At 30.0% G+C, this 20,895-nt stretch overlaps 1 long non-coding RNA gene across 1 annotated transcript; it reads right to left on the minus strand.

Annotated features, from left to right (window-relative positions):
- Nucleotides 1–13,080: 13,080 nt before the first annotated feature.
- LOC145795091 (uncharacterized) lies at nucleotides 13,081–20,147 on the minus strand. The gene is made up of 2 exons (XR_014335314.1): nucleotides 15,479–20,147; nucleotides 13,081–15,151 (listed from the first exon to the last, which is right to left on the minus strand). It is a non-coding gene; the product is annotated as an uncharacterized LOC145795091 (long non-coding RNA).
- Nucleotides 20,148–20,895: the final 748 nt, after the last annotated feature.

The raw sequence follows: 20,895 nt of genomic DNA on the forward strand, positions 1-20,895 counted from the left end.
ATGGAGGTGGAGGAGGGTCATCTGGGAGTTCGACGAATGGTGGGTCTATGTCAACGGTGTCCATGGATGACAGCCTCATCTTGACTTCTGAAGAATCTTCTTCCTATCCACACCCAGATGAGTCTGAGCTCCAGTTGGGTCTTGGCTTGAGCCTTGGTGGTAGTGGTGCTTTGAAGTCTAAATCATCATCCCTAACTCTAAACCCAACACCCCCTCGGGGTCAATATGCAAGGATCTTGACTGCTCAAGACTTCCATTAGCCTGCTTCCATAGCCCTCTCTGTTCGTCACCTCGATCTCTGTCCGTCGCCTCTCTATTTGCCTCTCTGAACTGCCTCTCTGTTCGCCTCTCTAAAGAGGGGTTAGGGTTCAAAATGAGGCTAAAAAGCAAAATAAGAAGGGGAAAAAAATGATCCAAAACGACGTCATTTTGGACCATCGTAGGGGATAGCTGCAGGAATGGGGGGCAGATGTAGGGGTGTGCGCGGTGCGGGTCGGTGTGGTTTGAGAGAAAAATAGAAACCGTATGGCGGGTGGCGGATTGATAAAAGTGTTACTAGAATTTGCCATTTTCCTTATCAAAAACCGGCGGTTCGGTTGGCAAATAATGGTGGATTTGCCTTGGCGGTTCGGGCGGATTGGCGGTTTATAAAAAATATAATTCAAATTACAAAACTTAAATAAAAGAGTAAAAAAAAGACGAGAGATACCGTAATGTTAAGCATCTTGCGAAGTTTTCTTCTGATGTAGCAAGTGCAGCAACAACATGATAATATCAACGACTATGTCATCAGTTCATTACAAGCATCTGTGGAAGCTACAATGATCAAATACAATACATAAAATTAATATCATTCAGGGTTTACAATATATTGAAAATGTTTACTGTTGAAAAGTATTTAGATTGAAAAGTGAGCTGATGCAAGTTTGCAACATGGCCAGAAAAAAAAAAATATATTGAAAAGTGAATTGGAATCCAACTTTATTTTGGATTACTGACATCTTGAATTCTCCTCGAGCAGTAATGTAATACTATATTCTAAGGTATAGAACCACAAGCAAATTTAAGTAAAAAAGAATTTTTAGAATCTTATAAAATATGATTTAATAGCGGTGCGGGTCGGTGTGGTTTGGAAGAAAAATAGACACCGGCGGATTGATAAAAGTGTCACTAGAATTTGCCATTTTTCTTACAAAAAATCGGCGGTTCCATTGGTAAATAATAACGAATTTGCCTCGACGGTGCGGCTCGGTACGATTTTGACGATTTCGACAGTTTCGACGATATTATGCACGCCCCTAGGTAGATGATCCGAACTCCAGAGGAGGGATGAAAAGAGAAAGAGAGAGGTGTTAGAAAAAAAGAATGAGAAGTGACAGAATTTAGAGGCGCGTGTGGGGAATAAATTCCTGAACTTGGTAGTAATTGATTTTGACTATTTGACCCCTTTGAAATTTTGGCGTTTTTGGGAAGATTTGTAAAAAGTTAATTTTTTTAATATATTTTTTTATTTTAGTTTTTTAAATTTAATTTTTAAAAAATTGTGTTTTTTATTTTTATTTTTAGTGAATATTTTTTAAATTTTTAATAATTTTTTTTACTTTTTTAGATGCACCTTATTTAGATGTATCTAAATAGTAAAATATTGGGGCATTTTTTTATAAATCTATTTTCACCTACTTATGTTCTATTTAGTTCACGTTATTTTCTTATACTCCAATAAGTCCTATGGGTGATATAGTTATCAAAATATCCCTAATAATAATATTCACATTTGCAGTGTGAATATTCCATGATGTGAATGTTCATACCGTTAATGTGAATATTCACATTGTAAAATATGAATGTTCACATCGCCAAATTGCTAGCCATTCAAAAAATATTTGTAAGGATAGAAATATTCATAAAATGCTTTAAATATGAGAATTAAGATTTGGTGGATTAAATGTCCAAATAATAAGACTTATTAGAATACAATAATATCTTATAGACTAATTGGGATATAAACACTTGAAAAAGGATTTTCTAATAAATTTCCTTAAAATATTTATGAAAAAATATTTTTAAAAATTAATAAATACACAAAAATATGAAAAATGTACTGAATTTTCAATTTTTTTTTATATTTTTTGATATTTAGTGTATTTTTTAAAACATTTTTTCACAAATATTATAATTTTTAAGTGTATTTGTGTTAGGTGTATCTAAAAAATAAAACAAATTGCTTAAAATAGTACAAAAATTCATTGAAAACATCAAAGTATGAAAAATAAGAAAATAGAATTTTCTAAAACTTATTTTTTGAAAATTAGAACCCAACAGGCTAAAATTTTCTATTTTCTTATATATATTTTTTTAAAAAACCAAAAAATTAATTTTAACAACTACTCAAATCAACCCTTTGTACCTATTTTCTGCTCCCACTTGGAAGTAAGGAAAATGGCTCATACACCCACTGGGGTGACCCCCAGTGAGGTGGCAGTCCATAATTGGATCAAAAAAAAACTGTTTTTTTTTTTTTTTTTTTTTTTTTTTTTTTTTTTTTGGGTTTCGGCCAGTGGAGGCGCGACACCTCACTGGGAGTGCAACCCCCACTGGGGGTATGCAGCAGGATTGTGGAAGTAATTGTCCCAAATAAAAGCCGAGTTGTCAAACGATTGATAGTTACTTTAAGATATATATATATATATATAGATTGGGTAATTTTGTATTTTAAAATTTAAAGTGTTATAATTTTTCATTTTATGTAATCGTTTTTGAAAAAATATTTATAAAATTTAATTATCATGATCTATCAAATAAATTAATATTAATTATAAAATTATATGAACATTGTTGGGTCCCTCGCTAGTCAGATGTGAGATTGATCCAACCAACATGAATGTAACTTTTATGTGAAGCTACTATGCACTCGTTTGGCATAAAGTTATGGCATTAAAATAGTAAAAAAAAATATGATAAGTTAAAAAATTAATAAGATAAAATATCACATCTAAATCATAATTATTTTATTTTTTCTTATAAAAGTCAAAAAGTTCATCGCAACAAGACTTTTTAGCCCAAGACTCAAATAGCTAAAAAGTTAAAAAGTCAATCCATATTCTAAATGAACCCTATATATGAATGAACTATTCTTGATAGATAGTGTTTGAGTAATGTTACTCATCATAAAAAAATATCATAAAAATTATTCATGAAATTAATTTAAGAGTGATTGTGTAACAAACAATCAAACATTACGAACTAACCTAAGGATGGAGAATTTTTATGAAAATTTTTCATAATATTTCTTTCATGATATGTAGCATTTTTGATTTTTTTTTTTAGTAATCGAAACAATGTAATATTAGTTTTATAAGCCTCCGTTTGGCAAGCAAAAAGCCAGGCTTTTTTGGCTAAAATAGCCACAAAAAACAAAATAGGCTATTTTAGCCACAAAAAACAAAACATCAAATCCAACTCATAATCATTACAATCCTCTCTTACAAAAAAACCAAAAAAGCCAAAAAGCCAAAAAGCCCTTCCCAAACCAGGCTAAAATAGCCCAGGCTAAAATAGCCAAAAAGCCAACCCACTTCCCAAACGGAGGCTAAATTTGGTTATCCGTCACAAATTTAATGTAGTGTAAAACAGACGATTCGTTAGGTATCTTGATAAGAGTGACACTATTCTAACTCAAAAATTAAACATATTTTTCAAAAACTTAGGTTATCTAATATAATTTTATCTCTGTCTTATATCCTCTCTAATTATCAATCAATCATCAAATCTAGAAAGTGAATTTGTATATTGTTTTTTGATGATTTAAGAGTTCAAAATACAATCTTTGCAAAGATTAAATCACTTTTTAAAGTACTGTGGGCCCTGTTTGATAATCATTTCGTTTTTAATTTATATTTACAAAAATTTAAAAAGCTATCATGAAAACTTGTTTGATAATTTTTTTAATTTGTAAATAGTTGTCTCAGTTTATAAATTTGAGAAAAAAAACGTAAACTCAAAAAATGAGTTTACGGTTTCAGTTTTCAAATTTTTTTTCAATTAATTTTTTTTTCAATTAATCTTTTTTTTTCAATTAATTTTTTTTCAAATATTTTTTTCATTTTTTTTCAAATATATTTTTTTTCAATTAATTTTTTCTTTCAATTATTTTTTTTTTCAATTATTTTTTTCCCAATTAATTTTTTTTTTCAATTATTTTTTTAATTAATATTTTTTCAATTATAATGTGTGTAATCCCATTGTCATAAATCATAAAAATAAATATAAATATTTTGGGCCTGAACAAACATATTTTTTAGTTTATGTTTTTAAATTTTTTTAAACATTTTGTTCAAACCAAACGCGTTTATAATTTATGCTTTTCTCAAAATAAACAAAAACCAATTTATAAAATTTTTGTAAACATAAATAAAAAACGTAAACGTTACCAAACGCTACCTAAATAATTGTGAGTTGAACTTTTAACTTAGATTAATTATTGAAATGAGTAAATTGTTACAGGGCACTAGTTGCACATAGTTCTCTTGTTGCAACCAACTTTTTTTGTGTTTTGAACATTTAAAATGAGAAAAACCTTCTTTCAAATTTCACTTGGTATAGGTAGTTTGGAATCAACTTTTTATAAATTATATGTAATCTGTTTTTTTCTTTCTTCTTTTAATTTTCAATTTTTTTACTTGCTACACTTTAGTTTTGTATTAATTAACTGAAAAATACAAATAAAAGAAAAAAATAGACCATTGAAAAAATTTAAAAACTAACCCCAAACAAGCCCTTGGTTGACTTGGTTAACAATTCTGAACAACATAAAAGCTAAAATAAAAAGAGATTGGCCTAAGATATAGTCAAATTGTAAAGAACACAAGAGTGTGTCAAAATTTCATTTATCCAAATGTCCAATAATGTTTCAAATTCGTCAAAGTAAGTTTTCTTTTCAAATTTTGTCAAAGTAAGTAAATTTGTCAATAAAAAAAATGACAAAATTTGAATAGTTGTTCTAATTGATTTTAGTTGAAGCAGGTTGTGTATTTTGCATAAAGCAATTTCTTAGTCAAGAACAAGAAAAAGATGGTGAAGGTCAAAAGGATGTCACAACAGGCCAGCCAATTAACGTATCAGCACCTTTTCCATATCTATAAAAGCAACTCCAACGGTTCACCAAACATTTAATCAAATCTAAGTAAAAATATAACCAGTTCCTCTATTTGATACTAGACACTCCAACGGAGCTTTCATCGAACCATAAGACGTCTGGGGAGTCGACTTGCCGGTCGACTGGCAAGAGCAAAATTATTTATTTATTTATTTTTGCCTTCATTTCTGTTTCCTCAATTCAAACAAGAATTCTTCAGAATATCCACAGTGAGAATTCTTCAGAATACGTATATATACAAATTATATATCTTTACATAATTTAATTGTTAGTCAAGAAGATTGGAAGATTGAGGAATTGAAAAAGATTGAACAACTGTTAGTTAAGAATACATATATATACATATGTAGTTAATAAAAACACAAAATTGGAAGATTGAAGAATTGAGGAAGATTGAGTGGTTTGGTAGTTAGAGAGAGATTTGTAAAATGTAGGATGTATAAAGATTGTTGTTAAATTCCAAATCAACATATCATCATCAAACTAATTCCAATCAGAATTGAAAACAACAAGAAGAACATAAAAATACAAAGATAGAAATATGGACTTCATCTTCTATTTGAGACTGAGCTCTTGGATGTTCAACCTATACTCATGGAATTGGAATTGGAGGTATAGAGTGGATCAAAGATGAGAATTAAGAAAGAGAACAAGATGGAAATGGATTTAGGGGATGACCTGTGGGTCGACCTAGGAGATGACCTGTGGATCGACCTCTATATTGAGGTAGATGAAAAAATATCAATCTATATGTATATATATATATATACAAATGAATCCTCTATGGTAATCATAAGGTGCCTGTAGATGATCAACTGCCCATGGAGATCCGACATGGAGACTTACCCATGGCTTCTCTTTTCTACTCCATTGCAAAAGACTAACCCAATTCATATATCTTCGTCTTTCTGTACCTCCATCAATTTCTCTATCCTGAACCTAGAATTCCCTATTATCCACCTCGCTAAATCCATCACCATCACACCCGTGTTAAAATAACAGTCTTTTCCCTTCAAACACCATTGACAACTTCGAATCGATATAGAACTTTTCCATGTTGCATTTTGATAGAAATTTAAATCTACATCAACCTTGAATTTATTGTTAGTGCCACAAAAACAACCTAATTGTGAAGTAGTTCGCAGGCCAACCAAACACTGAAGCACTGCACAGCAACTTCGCATTTTTTTTGTATGCAAAGGACAACCGGTGGGACAACCGGTCACCAATGGGACGTCCGGCCGGTTGTCCAGTAGGACCCATCTCCAACGTAAACACATAGTATTTTGGTGAAATCTGCCCAACTTCCCAGTTTGGTGAAATTTTTGAATGATTCTCATTTTGATATTATTTTGATGAAATCGTTGGAGTCAAAAAGTTGCATTTTTTTGCCAAATTCAAATTTGGTGATAATTTTACTTAACCACTGGAGATGGTCTAAGTAGTCCCCTCTTCTATTGTACCAATCTATCTACAGCTAATCCCATTTGATTCTAAGCACCCCTTCATGTTTAAATAAATATTTTTTTAAAATCTCAGACTATTTCATTCATATTACTATTTTTCTAAAAGAATAAAAAGTAAGAACGAAAAATAAAGTAAAAGTTATATGTAAGTATCCTTAGTAGAGAAGTCCTATTTTTTAAAATCTATTAAAAATTCGGATTAATTTTTCCGTTACCAACTCAATTTAGTAGTTTTTTTTTTTTTAAATTTTAAATCATAGATTTTACTATACATATTTATTTATTTTTATAAAATTTATATTTCTAAAATCTACTCGTCAATATCTTTCAAATAAAATCAATATTGAACATTAAATTGTGTATTAAGAAAATTGAAGCTATTGAAGAAAATTTCTCAAATTTCCGAAGATGTGAAATTTCACAATTTTTGTGTTTCAGTAATTAAGAAATTTCACAGTCATTGGACAAAAAACTGTGATAAAAATCGATTTTTCTAAAAATTATTATTTTTTAATTTCTATATTTGAGAAATTGTGAAATTTTACTGTTTTTTTGAGAAGCTTTGAAATTTTACAATTTTTATTGAAATTCAAAATTTCTCATTTTTTAAAAAATTGCAACATTTTGTATGTTTTTTATTCAAAATTTTACCAATAACCCACTTGAGTTTTGACAAAAATACATTTTATCTATTGAAATTTTGAAAATTACATCTCATCTCCTAAAATTTATATTTACATAGCAAAATACCTCTCTATTAGTCCAACGTTTGTTGACTTAACAAATTTTTTTTTTTTTGTTTTTATCAGTAAAAGAGAAAGTTTTATTGATAATAGGGAAAGTACAAAGTATGCCACGCTTTATTGATAATAGGGAAAGTACAAAGTATGCCACAAGCATCAAGGAAGAGCAAAAAGTATATCCTAACCCAAGTTGGTGAGGAACCAACCTATCCAAAGCAAAACAAATTACAAGATAGGAAAAGAAATGCAGCCAGAAGCCTTTATGCAACCCAAGCAGGCAAGTAACCTTGCCACTCTCATAGGTAGACCCTTACATAACTAAAATTGAATATTAAGGGGTTGTTTAGGATGACCTAAATAAGTGTATTTTTTGTCTTTTTATAAAAAGATGTGCAGAAAAATAGAGAGATGATGTGATGAAAAAAAGATAAAAAGATAAAAAGTATGTACTTATTTAGGATAGTCAAACTTGCCCTAAAGTAGCCTTGTCACTCTCAGAGGCAGACCCTCACATAAATCACTCACTGAGTAATGGAAGTCGTATACTGAGGCTTTGATCCATAATGCAAGTCTTAATTTTATTAGCTCACTCAACTCAAAGCAATTGGGCTGCACTCTATTGACTTGACAATTTATGTTAACATCAACAGTGTAACTTGTTAAAATCCCCATTTCATCCTCGTAATTTGTATATTTGTTGCGAAGTCAGTTTGTTGTGATTTTAGCACGTTGTTGTGGGATTAATCTTGAACTCAATTTCCTAGCGGATGAGGTATGGAATTTGTGGTAGGTGAGGGTTGGGAGAGGGATGGCATGGTTGTTGAGAGAGCAATAGTAATTTTTCTTAAGAATGGGAGGTAAATAATGTCATTTTCTCATTTATGTTAATTGCTTTAATAGACGAACTCCAACAAAGACTAATGGTTATTTTTAAAATTACAATGGATAACATTTATTTTACGCAAACATCAGGGTAATGGTATTTTATCAACAAATAAAGAGTAAATTACACTAGTTTTTCCTGAGATTTAGAAAAAATGCAATTAGTCCCATATTTTTGACATAATTACACCAATCTCCTTTGAAATTTTAATTTATATAACATTTGATAAATGATGAAAAATAATATTGTTATATCTTTTTTTACTAAAATACATATTTACTTTTATTTATTTATGTGTCTACTCAGCTTTAGTTTTGATGCCTACTAAAAGCGAGATTAATGGTACTTTATCAAAAAATAAAATATTATATATATATATATATATGAAAGAGAAAGAGAGAGAGAGGGATTCCCCTCCTCTCCAGCAGTCCTTCCATCCGGCACTATCGAGCACTTTCAACAAGATTGCGACACGTTGCGGGGGAGTGATCCGAAGGGTTTGAAGCTGCCACGTTGTGAATGAAGAAATGAATTAAGAAATTAAATTTTAATACATTCAAACTCTATTTTTTAAATTTTAAAATATTTTATAAAAATACATTCAAACTCTATTTTTTTAAAATATTTTTAAATATTTTAATTTTTTTATTATGTATTTAGTTACGATTTGAGTATAGAGTTGTGAAAGTAGTATCGAGTTTCGAGTTTTGTATTTGGTTATGAGTTTTAAAAATAATTTCTTAATTGAGTTTTGTTTTATGTGTTTGGCTACGATTTGAGTGTAGAGTTGTTTTTAAATCTAAAATATTAAAATTTTAAATTATTTAAATTTTTTGAATATTTAAATTATTTAAATTTTTACGATTTAAATTTTTTGAATATTTATTTTAATTTTTTACTTATTAAATTTTTTAGATTATTTAAATTATTTAATATTTATGATTTAAATTTTTTGAATATTTATTTTGAAAAAAATCTATTTCCTTTGTAGTATTTTCAATTAAAAAATTGATTAATATTATTTTATGTTAATAATAAATTAATTTTTTTGGAAAAATGGAATGGAACGATGTCGTTTTTTTTGAAAAAATGGACTTGTTTTGCTTAACACAGTACTGTTAAAAATTAATTTTTGTTAATTTTTTTTTATTTTTTTTATTTGTAGTGAATATTTTAAAATTTTTATTTTTTTTTACTTTTTTAGATGCATCTTATTTAGATATATCTAAAAAATAAAATATTTGTGAAAAAATACTTTTAAAAATTAATAAATACATAAAAATACAAAAAATATATTGAAACTTTATGGCTCCGTTTGGTAAGACTTTTTAACTATGATTTGCGAATATGGGTTGTATTTTGAATTTGTGTGTTTTGAAATTATGATTTGAGTGTAGAAAATTTGTTTGGTTATGATTTTTTAATAGAGGGTTGAATTGAGTGTGTAATTGAGTTTTGAAAGCTTGATTTGGCATATGAAGTAAGAAGATTTATTTAGTTAATTCAAATTGTTATAACTCATAACAAAACATACTATTTTCACATTATTGAAAATTCTGATCAACACTCATAACCAAACTCTTTTTAAAATTCAATTAAAAAAATTTATTATTAACAGAAAATAACAGTAATCAATTTTTTAATTGAAAATACTACAAAGGAAATAATTTTTTTTCAAAATAAATATTCAAAAAATTTAAATCATAAATATTAAATAATTTAAATAATCTAAAAAATGTAATAAGTAAAAAATTAAAATAAATATTCAAAAAATTTAAATCATAAATATTAAATAATTTAAATAATCTAAAAACTTTAATAAGTAAAAAATTAAAATAAATATTCAAAAAATTTAAATCGTAAAAATTTAAATATTCAAAAAATTTAAATAATTTAAAATTTTAATATTTTAGATTTAAAAACAACTCTACACTCAAATCGTAACCAAATACATAAAACAAAAGTCAATTAAGAAATTATTTTTAAAACTCATAACTAAACACATAACTCGAAACTCCATACTACTTTTACAACTCTATACTCAAATCGTAACCAAATACATAATAAAAAAATTAAAAAATTTTAAAAAATTTTAAAAATTAAAATCGTAATATTAAAATTTAATTTCTTAATTCATTTCTTCCTTCACAACGTGGCAGCTTCAAAACCTTCCGATCACTCCTCCGCAACGTGTTGCAATCTTGTTGAAAGTGCTGGATAGTGCCGGATGGAAGGACTGCCGGAGAGGAGGGGAATCCGAGAGGGAGAGAGCATCTGTTCAAGAGTCAAGTTCTGTTTTTAAAATTTCATTAAAAATTTCAAACTAATTTGTACGACATAAAAAATAAGCAACATATTTATTTATTTAAGCAACTTATTTATTTATTTACTACAAATTATCACATCATCTTTTTATTTATATTTTTACAAATCGTTTTTATAAAAAATTAAAAAATCACTAAATAAGCTTACCCCAAACCACCATTTGGCAATTCACTTTAATGGTCAGATGTTGAACTATCAAGCTAATCTTTTTATTTTTATTTATTTTTTCTAAATGTCATAATTTTCACTGTATATAGTTTTTAATAAAAGTATACTGTTGGAACCTATCCATTGACATCTATCAAACAAAATAAATATTGAATATGAAATTATGTAAAAATAATTTTTAAAAAAATTAGGAAAATTTGAAGATGTTGAAACTAATTTATGAAAATTCTAGAAGTGTGAGATTTTATATATATATATTTTTTGTTTTCTTAATTAAGATATTTCAAACTCACTGTACAAAAAATGTGAAAATTTTGTCCATTAACTGTAATTTTTTTTTTTATTTTTAAATTGAAAGTTTCTCAATTTTTTTAAGAAGTATGAAATTTCTCAACTTTTGTAATTGAGAAATTGCAAAATTTTACAGTTTTTGCAAAGGAGCTTTGAAATTTGACAATTTTTTTATAAAAATGAAAATATATGTAATTGAGAAATTTATTAATTTTCAAAAAACTGCGACATTTTGCAATTTTTATAGTGAAAATTTTCAATTCTTTTATTAAATTTTTATATTGAATATAGATTTTGTTTAATAGATCTCAAATAAATTCTAAAAGTATAAATTTATGACGACAAAATTTTTTTGAAATTTTGAAACAGAGATCACCACCTGATACATAATCTACGTACATCTTACGTTTTATATTTTATTTCAATAGTTAATGACTTTAAAAATAATTGATTTTAAATATTTACAATTATTTTTTTACCAATACCTAAACTAACTGAATACAAAAATATTCACAATTATTAAATGATTATACAAATAAAAATTGTGCCAAAAACAAAAATTATTTTTGAGACATTTTTTTAGACAACACTTTATAGCTAACTAAATAAAATTATTTACAATTAAGTATTAAATGAAATAATTATAAAAATAAAAATTATACCATGAACAAAAATTATTTTTCAACTACTGATTTTATTTATTTTTTAAAGACATTTTTTAGACAACACATTAGCAAAATAAAAAATATTAAATAAAATGATTATAAAAATAAATACAACCACTGCTTATATATTTTTTATTTTATATGCTAATATAATGAAATAAAAATTTTAAAAAATTATAAAGAAAAAAAATTCATATAAAATTTTTTCTTCAAGTTTAGATCACACTTGAATATTTGTTCTTTTTTTGTAAGCTTTTATTATTATTATTATTATTATTTTTTTGGAAAAAAAAACTATTCAAAATATTGTAAGAGGGTGTAAAGGTATATAACAGACCATTACACTACCTCTACGACCGTTACGTAACACCAAATGCCTGGTCATAATTTCTCTGATTATATTTTTTACTTCAATTCATCACAATATTTCTACAAGCTCAGTTTATTATTTTTTACTTCAATCATCACAATATTTGTACAAGTTCAGTTTATTTGAACCTAGGAGGGTTGCCAACCCCCCCACCCCCAAAAAAAAAAAAAAAAAAAAAAAAAAACAGAAGTTCAGTTTTTGTGAAGTACATAATTCAGTTTAGCTCATCAGTTCTGCGCACTACTCTTCATGTTTTTTCACAAACATGGCCTGCAGGAGCAAAACAGAGTAGCAGAGAAAAATAAAAAAATAAAAAAAAACCCCCCTAATTTTGGACAACATAATTGACCAAGACAATGCAGCAGCTTATGAATGAATATATCCAAGACTTTATTCCACAAATCCATTACAATAACAATCTTCAATGAACGAGCATTCAAGTCATGCAAGTACAAGGAAGACACAACAAATACACACCGCATATTACCAACAATGGACAACCATCATAATCACTCTCAAAACTCTACCATTACGAACCCAGCAGATGAAACATGGAAAAACATGGCTATGGTTTTGGTTTGTTTTCTTGGAAGTCAATTTAGATTTTGATTTGTTGGCCCACTTTGATAACAGTTCTTCAAAAATGTTATTTTTCATTCTGTTGTGTGATAAGAAAATTTTCAATAAAAATAGAAACCGAAAACAGAACATTCCTAATGCATTTCATTTGGTTCTTTCAAAGAAAATGATCTAATCCCAGTGTCAAAATATAAAGTGACCCACTATCAAATAGCTAGGACTTGTTATCTGCGAGAAAGCCCCTCCCAGTTTTCTATCATATTCATTGACAACCTAGAAGGCTTCTCAGTTATGGCAGGGCAGATCTCCTCACACATCTCCTAAAACAAATCTGAGCATTCATATACATAATTTTCTTATTGGATATGTTCTATGATTCTGAAATTGGATCGTCGTAAACCATAAAAGAACCAAAATAAGTGGAAAACATTGATTAGCCTGATTGCCAAGCTAAGATCATGAGCGCACTCCATATTTTAAACACTAAGCACAAAATATATTCACTTCCAGAGGTAGAGCATGAACAGAAAACATCACAGAAGAATGTACAGACATATCTCCATTTACATGAAACAGTTTTCTGAAAGGAATACATGACACAATGTCAGTAAGAACATAATCTTCCAACACATTTTTCGCACAATGAATTTGAATGTTGTGAGTGATAGACTGTCAGATGGGTAGAATTGTGCGTGGGACTGATAAGAGTGAGTGGATGACAGAGTTGGTTAGCAGCACCATGATTTCAACCAAAGACGGAAAAAAAAAAAAAAACACTATAGCAAATGACAATTGACCAGACAAATTGCAACATGTGAAAAATTTACTTAAATGTGTCAGTAAAAGATTTAACTGCAGTCTGTAGTGTAGCAGATTCTATAACATGATTACATCCTAGATCTGGGTCTTCTTTTAATCACATTTCAAAGTGCAAGTAATCACTACATTTAATAGGTCATGCATAAATACTAGATAAACATCTTCTCTGAGTATCGTCACATGCCTAAAATCCAAGCTGCCAAAAAGCATTATAGGAATAAACAAAAAAAAAGTACCAAAGCAAGACAACAAATAACTAAGGTCGCAGTATGCATTTATGCATTTGAAATGAATGAATTTGGCACCACTCATTCAAGGCGTATAATCTTTAATTCAATATTGTATTTTCAATACAGATTTCAATAATCCATTTGAGAGTTTAGATTATTACAATGAAGTAACTTGGTGAACATAAAATAAGTAAATAACTTGATAAACATTTATCTGAAATCCTTCCCTGAATCATATAAAAATATTAACAAAACCTGTCTCTATGTCATCCTTTACCTCAAGTATCAATCTACATACAATAATTAACCTTCCAATCATTTATAAAGCTTAAACTTCAGTCTTTAAATTTCAAATCCACTTTTCCAAATGGAGCCTAGATAAATTCACAGCACCCACAAAACAAAGCTGTCAACTCACCAAGTTAGTATCAAGTCACCTATGATCAATTCTCTTTCTTTATGTTTATGAGTTCCATGATCCCCAACAAATGACAACACTCCCATTCCAACACATTTGACGATTAAAAAAAAGAAAAGGAAATATCTAAGCATGAATATGGACAAAACATGATACGGATACGCTGACCAAGAATTTGTTTAAATTTTATTTTTAAAAAAGTAGCACAACATCATGCAAACACAACAAATAACATATAAATATATAATTATACAAGAAAAGCGTAACTCTTTCTTCATTTTTTACATTACAAATACATTTGTTTATAAATACAAATTTGACATAAGTGGTAAACAAAAAAGTGACCATCTATTTCTTTTTAAAAAATACTTGTTCATAAATAAATTGGAAGTTTTGCACTCTACAATTCCTTAAATTAATAGGTCAAAGGAGGAGTGATTAATAAGTAATTGGATTCAAAGTAAATTTCTTCAAACTAGCAAGGTATTTCATGTGTATTTAAGTTATGGACAAGTTTATTCCCCCAATGTCCAAAGCGTGTTTAGTTCTAAAAAAAAAAGTAGAAAAATATAACAGAACTTGTCTAGACATGTGTCGAAGAGTGTTTGAAAAGTGTCAGTGTCCAATACAAACATGACATTCAAGCTTCGTAGAAAAAGAAAATAGATGAACAATTACTCTTAAAAAGGTATAAAGAAAACAGTTAAATGCTATTTGGAACCGATATAAATTTGATATTGTAAAGGTATTGTTACCCAATTCCTCATAAAAAAAAAAAATCAGCTGAGACTAGTGGGAATATCCTGGTGAGAGATAAGAGATTCTTGGCCTTTCTGATGTCTATGACACTAGTAACCTGAAATCAAGGTACAGTTGATAGCATTCCTCAATATCAAGGTGCCAATGTGCATGAAACATTAGCAAAACTTAGTGACCAATAGGAGAGGCAACTTGTTGAATCCACAGGGTCAATACTAGGTTGTAAATTTTGGATGATCCTACCTTGCATCATAAATAAGTCATTGGAATTGTCCATTATCTGCATAATAGTGTAAATGCAACATTTTCAATCAGAGAATCATGTAAAAAGGCTCAACCCCCTTTTATTTGTTGCGTCTTCCCTTTATAAATTGTAGACATGGCATACTTATTAAAGACAATCTTTTTTTTAACTTTTTTATTTTTTATTTTATTATTATTTTTTTTCAATCTGATGAAAGTTCTGAATCCTATTTTTTCAAATAAGTACTTCCACCTATAATTGTTCTCTGATGTTATTATCCATGATGTAAGATTTATTTCAAATGATTCATACCCCAAACAAAATCTTAAAAAATGATTTTGCTTAAGATTCAATTAAACGTACACTTGGCCCTTGAATTAACTGTGGTGAATTTGCGGGAAACTCCTTGCCGAGGGCTTGTGCATCCCTGGAGATTAGTCGGGCTTTGATCCGGACATCCCAGAGCCAATCAAAAAACAAAAAATTAAACGTACACTTGGGGAGTTTTAGCATGCTGGGTTTCTATCCAAATTCAGATTGGCTGAGGAACATTTATATCTACTCTACTGTCAATGTTGCAATGCCAACAAATTCAATCTAGCTTCACTGTCTCTAATAAGGTTTTCTTGTGACGTACAATAGGAATTCGTGGGATCAAGACATTTAATGTTTGTTCCTCAGTAAGCTAGATCGGTACCAAAGTCCTTACTATTAATGTGGCTACCTCAAGCAGGTTGTTTGCAGTAGCCTACCAGGCTATTTTGTCATGAAGTAGCCTTCATTAGCTCTTAAGTGAACCCGGGTCAGACGGGCTGCAATTTTCCTTTTAAAATTATGCAGTGTATGAATGAAATCGGTCTGCATGTATTAGTTGAAGTAAACGAGGGTAAATCCTTGGAGGGGTATAGGTAAGACTTCTTTTCCCTTCATTTCTCTTTCTATTTCTCTTCTTTTTAAAGTACTTCCTTCAATTCTCTCTCAAATCTTCTATCAAATTTGTCTCTCCCACCAATGCCCTTGCAAATAGTCCCTATCTTGGTTTCCAAGGTTGTCCCACATCAATATTAAAAATTCACTATTCTTCGAATTCTATTTCTAAAAATGCAGGAGCTTCATATATTTGGGACATCATTCAACAAATATTTCAAAACATTTGTAGATGGAAATAAAGGCATACTTCAATAGGCTCATATTGACATTGTGAGCATCATTAAGAGTTCCACAATGTCACTTGCAACAAACATTCAAGGCTCTCAAAATAATCAACTAAGCGTTCATGATTGTAGCAAGAACTATTTTTGCATAAGACTAAGTATATGTTAATAACCGTGTTGCTATTCTAGTGATACTAGTATACATGCAGACTCCAACTGCCGCAACTTCTTAATTATCTCCTTCACCTCGGCCCCAATCTCAACTCTCATCCCCATTAACATCTCTAACAAACGGAAAGAATTCAGCACATAGTACCCAACCACCGTGTTCAAAACTGGCACCAGCACCAGCACCGGCACGTCCTACGAGCACCGCAATGCATCCGGCAACTCAGCCATGATTACCACCCGGTCTCTTGATCACTCCACTATGTACCTTTTCAAACCCAACTCATCCACTTAAATAAAGTGCATGCGATCTTAGAGTTTCTGAATTGGTAAGCCAACCAAAATTCACTATTCTCATTGGATGCACATCTAGTACATCCAACTCAACAAAAATTCATGTATCCATGTATTGCCTAAAAGTATTAAAATTACTTCAAAAAACACTCAAACATCCACCCTTACAAATTACATTCTACATCTTTCTGATGGAATTCACCATAATTGCATGTGCTTTTCTAAGCAATAAATGCATCCTAGTTGGCCATGGTTTCAAACTTAAACTAAGTTACCTCCAAATCCATCAACATAATAGGATTTAGTAAACTCATTTTAATACTTGGAAAAGGCCAAACAAAAAACTTCGCAGAATGTGTCTACACTTAGAAAATACAACCATCATTATGGTTGCAATTTAAAACATAAGCCAAGTTACACATTAAATTGAGAATGTCACATGAGAATGCAATCCTGTACCTGCTTTTGATGCCACTTCTATGCCCCATTAATCCTATTGGTGCATTTAGATGACATGGATAACAACATTAATTATTGTTTTATTTTTAATATTAGATAGTTATTATCCATAATAAGTAATAAAGCTAAACAACAAACAATCCCCTAATCTATTATAACTCCTCCAAAAATATAATGCTCAATTAGAAAATCAAAATAAAAAGGGAACCACTATTCCCACTCCACTTTGCTATAAATACACTCCATTCTTTGTCCTTATTATACATAATTACATTAACACCTTTTCACACAAAATACACTCCTTGAAAAAATCAAAATTCCAAGAGTATTAATATAACTATGTATAATAAGAATAAAAAATGGAGTGTATTTGGAGCAAAGTGGAGTTGGAATAACGGCTCCCAATAAAAATTCAATTTAATAGGTAACCCTTACCTAACCTTTCATTTTTATTTATTTTTTTAATTAAGAGTCCTTTCTAAATATACAACACTCAATTAAAATAATTAAATATAAAAAAAATATCAAAACTAAGAATCCTTTTGAAGAATAATGATTTTTTGTTCATTCCTACCAGGTCCCAGCAATGAATTGTGCATTCATTGCTCTAATAAAAAAGTTAAAAAAATGAACTGTGTATGTCCATACTTGGAAACAGTGAGATTGAAAATCATATTGCACGAAAAATTTAAATTATTAAAATGATGAAGTATCCAATAAACAACTTCATCAAAACAACCATCACTTGAGGTCATACAAAAACAAAACATCAAAAACAAAAAAAAAAAAAAAAAACATTTGTTTTAATACAAGTTTAGAATAGATTTTAGCCCCGTTTGCCAGCACTTATAACTCAACTCATATAACTTTTTTGCTTAAAAATAAATAAATAAATAAATAGAGACGAGAAGAATTTATATAATGGTGTTTGGCTGCAATTGTAGATTATAGCTTATTTGACTTTTTCATCTTATTTGACGGGAAAAAAAAAATTTAAGTTATAGTTTTAGATTTTTTAACTTTATTTGAAATCTTAAATATATATAAACAAAAGAGCTTCATCTCTTTTTGTCTTAATTATAATTACTTTTGAGGACATTCTAGATATTTGCAAACAAAAAAGTTAAGTTCCATTACATCTTATTTGACCAATTAGGTTCAACTTTTTTCACAGAATTATCAAAAGTTACACCAAATATATTTACAATTTATTTTAGTTCTTTTAAGCTAATAATTTAAAAAGCTATAATCATAAAAGTTAGATTTATAAATGATATCAAACGGGATCTTTGTAGTACAAAAAGAAAGAGGCTGACAAGGAAGATAAAAAATAAATAAATATCAAACGTCTAAGGTTGCTAATTGAAGGGATGCATTTTAATTTACGTACGATTCTTAGTTCTAATTTTTTTTAAAATTTTAATTGGGTGTATTATATTTAGGAAGGAGTCTTAATTAAAAAAATAACAAAATAAAAAATGAAAGATTAATAGGGAGAAACACGTAAAAGGTTAGGTAAGAGTTACCTGTTAAATTGAATTTTTATTAGGAGTATTCTTACTTTGATTTTCTAATTGAGCATTATATTTAGGAGGGGCATCACTTCTTCACGGTTGAGCCATAAACCTAGAGTTTACGGCACCCAACCATCTTTTGCCACTTATATCAGTTTGGTTTAATATTCTCATACAATCTTAAGTTGTCAAGCACTAGATAATTTCCTTACCCTTCTCAGTTTCCCACCCCTCAGTTTCTTCCTTGTCTCCAGCACAATCAACGATGTCAAGTCTGACTAGCAAGATGAACTGAGATGGTTACAGAGAGATTATCAAGTGCTTGAAAAACAATATGCCCCTCTCTTCCTTTCCATCCAGCATCACCTACCCACACTAACACCATTCTCCTTTGCAACCTCCAACCACCGAAATTTCTACAATAATCAAGGTCATTGTTGCCACAGTCCAGTCAACAATGGCCACAATTGACATGGTTGAGAGCCATATAGAAACCCAATCATATTGTGTTGTTTGCAAAAAGACCTGTCAGTTAGGTAATGAAGTTCCCCACAATTCTGCACCATGAATTGCCGACTGATAGTAAGAATTTTTTCGAGTCGAATGGAGTCCAAAATAAGCAAATCAAACAAGAAATGATGAGGAGGCTGTATAGGGTTAGCCATAGAGGTTGCATGGTAGTGGGCATGTTGTTTGGAGACTCTTAGGAAGAAGCAAAGGATGGGCGGTGCGAGAGGTGGCTGGGGGAAAGACGGGGGCGGTAGTTGGCTGCGTGGGCTGGGGATGATTGTCGGCTGCGAGGGTTGGGGGAAGAGGGAGGTAGCAATGGTTGGTGATGTGGCACAGGAAGAGGGAAGGGAACGCAGGGAGAGCATAAGGAAGAGAGAGGGAGAAGGGGAGAGACGTTATCAGATGAGGGAGGGTGTATGAGACCGGGTGATTTATCTTTGGTGGAACCCAAATTGGTTGATGTGTCTATTTTCAATTGGCTGTCCGTAAACTCAAAGGTTTAGGGCTCAGCCACGAAGAAGTTATTCCTATTTAGGTAGGAGTCCTAACAGATAAGGTATTGTTTGCTTTTCAGTTTTATTACCTATTGCTATCCATGTCATCAGAAGGAGGCATCAAAAGGAGGAAGAGGATTTGCGAAATTTTGGACTTGGACTCATAAATCTCAACAGAAACTCAATGGCAAGAACAATAACATAATCATAAAAAAATTATAATAGACACAAACAAGAAAAAATTCAAGAACTAGATGTTTATCTCAACTGAGATGATCCAAAGGTAAAAATACAACTGTTTCTTTACACCAAAAATAGATGCAAAAAACACAAACCCATTAAACATAGATTCACAAACACCCAAATACCATTCTCATCAAACAAAATATGAAAAATTTAAAGCAAACCCTTAATAATATATGTTTCCAATTCTGTTATTTCTTGGTGCTTTTACCTTCAGAGTTGCCACTTCCTGCCCCCTCGGCCGCCTTCTTCGCAGCCTTCTCTTGGAGTGCCTTCCCATCCCTACACATATACATGAATATAAATAAATCTGAACCCTAATTAAGCAACCAATTACTATCAAAACCATTTGAATTTTTGGGGCAAAAAAAAGATAAAAATTGAACCTTTCGCGACGCTGCTCGGGGGTTAATCCATCGTCCTTGCCTTTACCCTTGGCGGTGCCTCGAGCCTGAGCTCTTTCGCGATCACGATCCCTCTGGTTACCACGTTAGATCGAATCAAGGAAAACCCATCTCAAATCGAAACACACACACACACACACACACACACACATATATATACACATATCTACGTATACATAAACAAACATATTTATATACAATCAAAATTGAGAATTGAGAATTGATTTGATGAATTAGAATGTGAATTTGAATCGGAAACATGAAAAATTGTCGATCAAAAACAAAAATTGAAGAAAAAATTGGTGAAAGTGGAGTAGAAAGGGAAGATTTGAAGGATATGAGTCATCGTGAAGCAGTGGATTGAAGGCGTCGGCGTAGAAATTTTTTGCAGTGAGGGAGAATTGGGGCGATGTGCGTTGTTGAACCTGGAGACTTGTATTTGAGATTTATTATTATTATTGGTCAAGTGATAGAGAGGGGATAGCTCTGTCAGTTAATCTAGGCCGTTGATCTAAAGGAAAGATTAATGAAGACTTAAGA

This window comes from Camellia sinensis, chromosome 7 (assembly GCF_055761805.1).
Source record: "Camellia sinensis isolate YWXY chromosome 7, ASM5576180v1, whole genome shotgun sequence".
Lineage (NCBI taxonomy): Eukaryota > Viridiplantae > Streptophyta > Magnoliopsida > Ericales > Theaceae > Camellia > Camellia sinensis.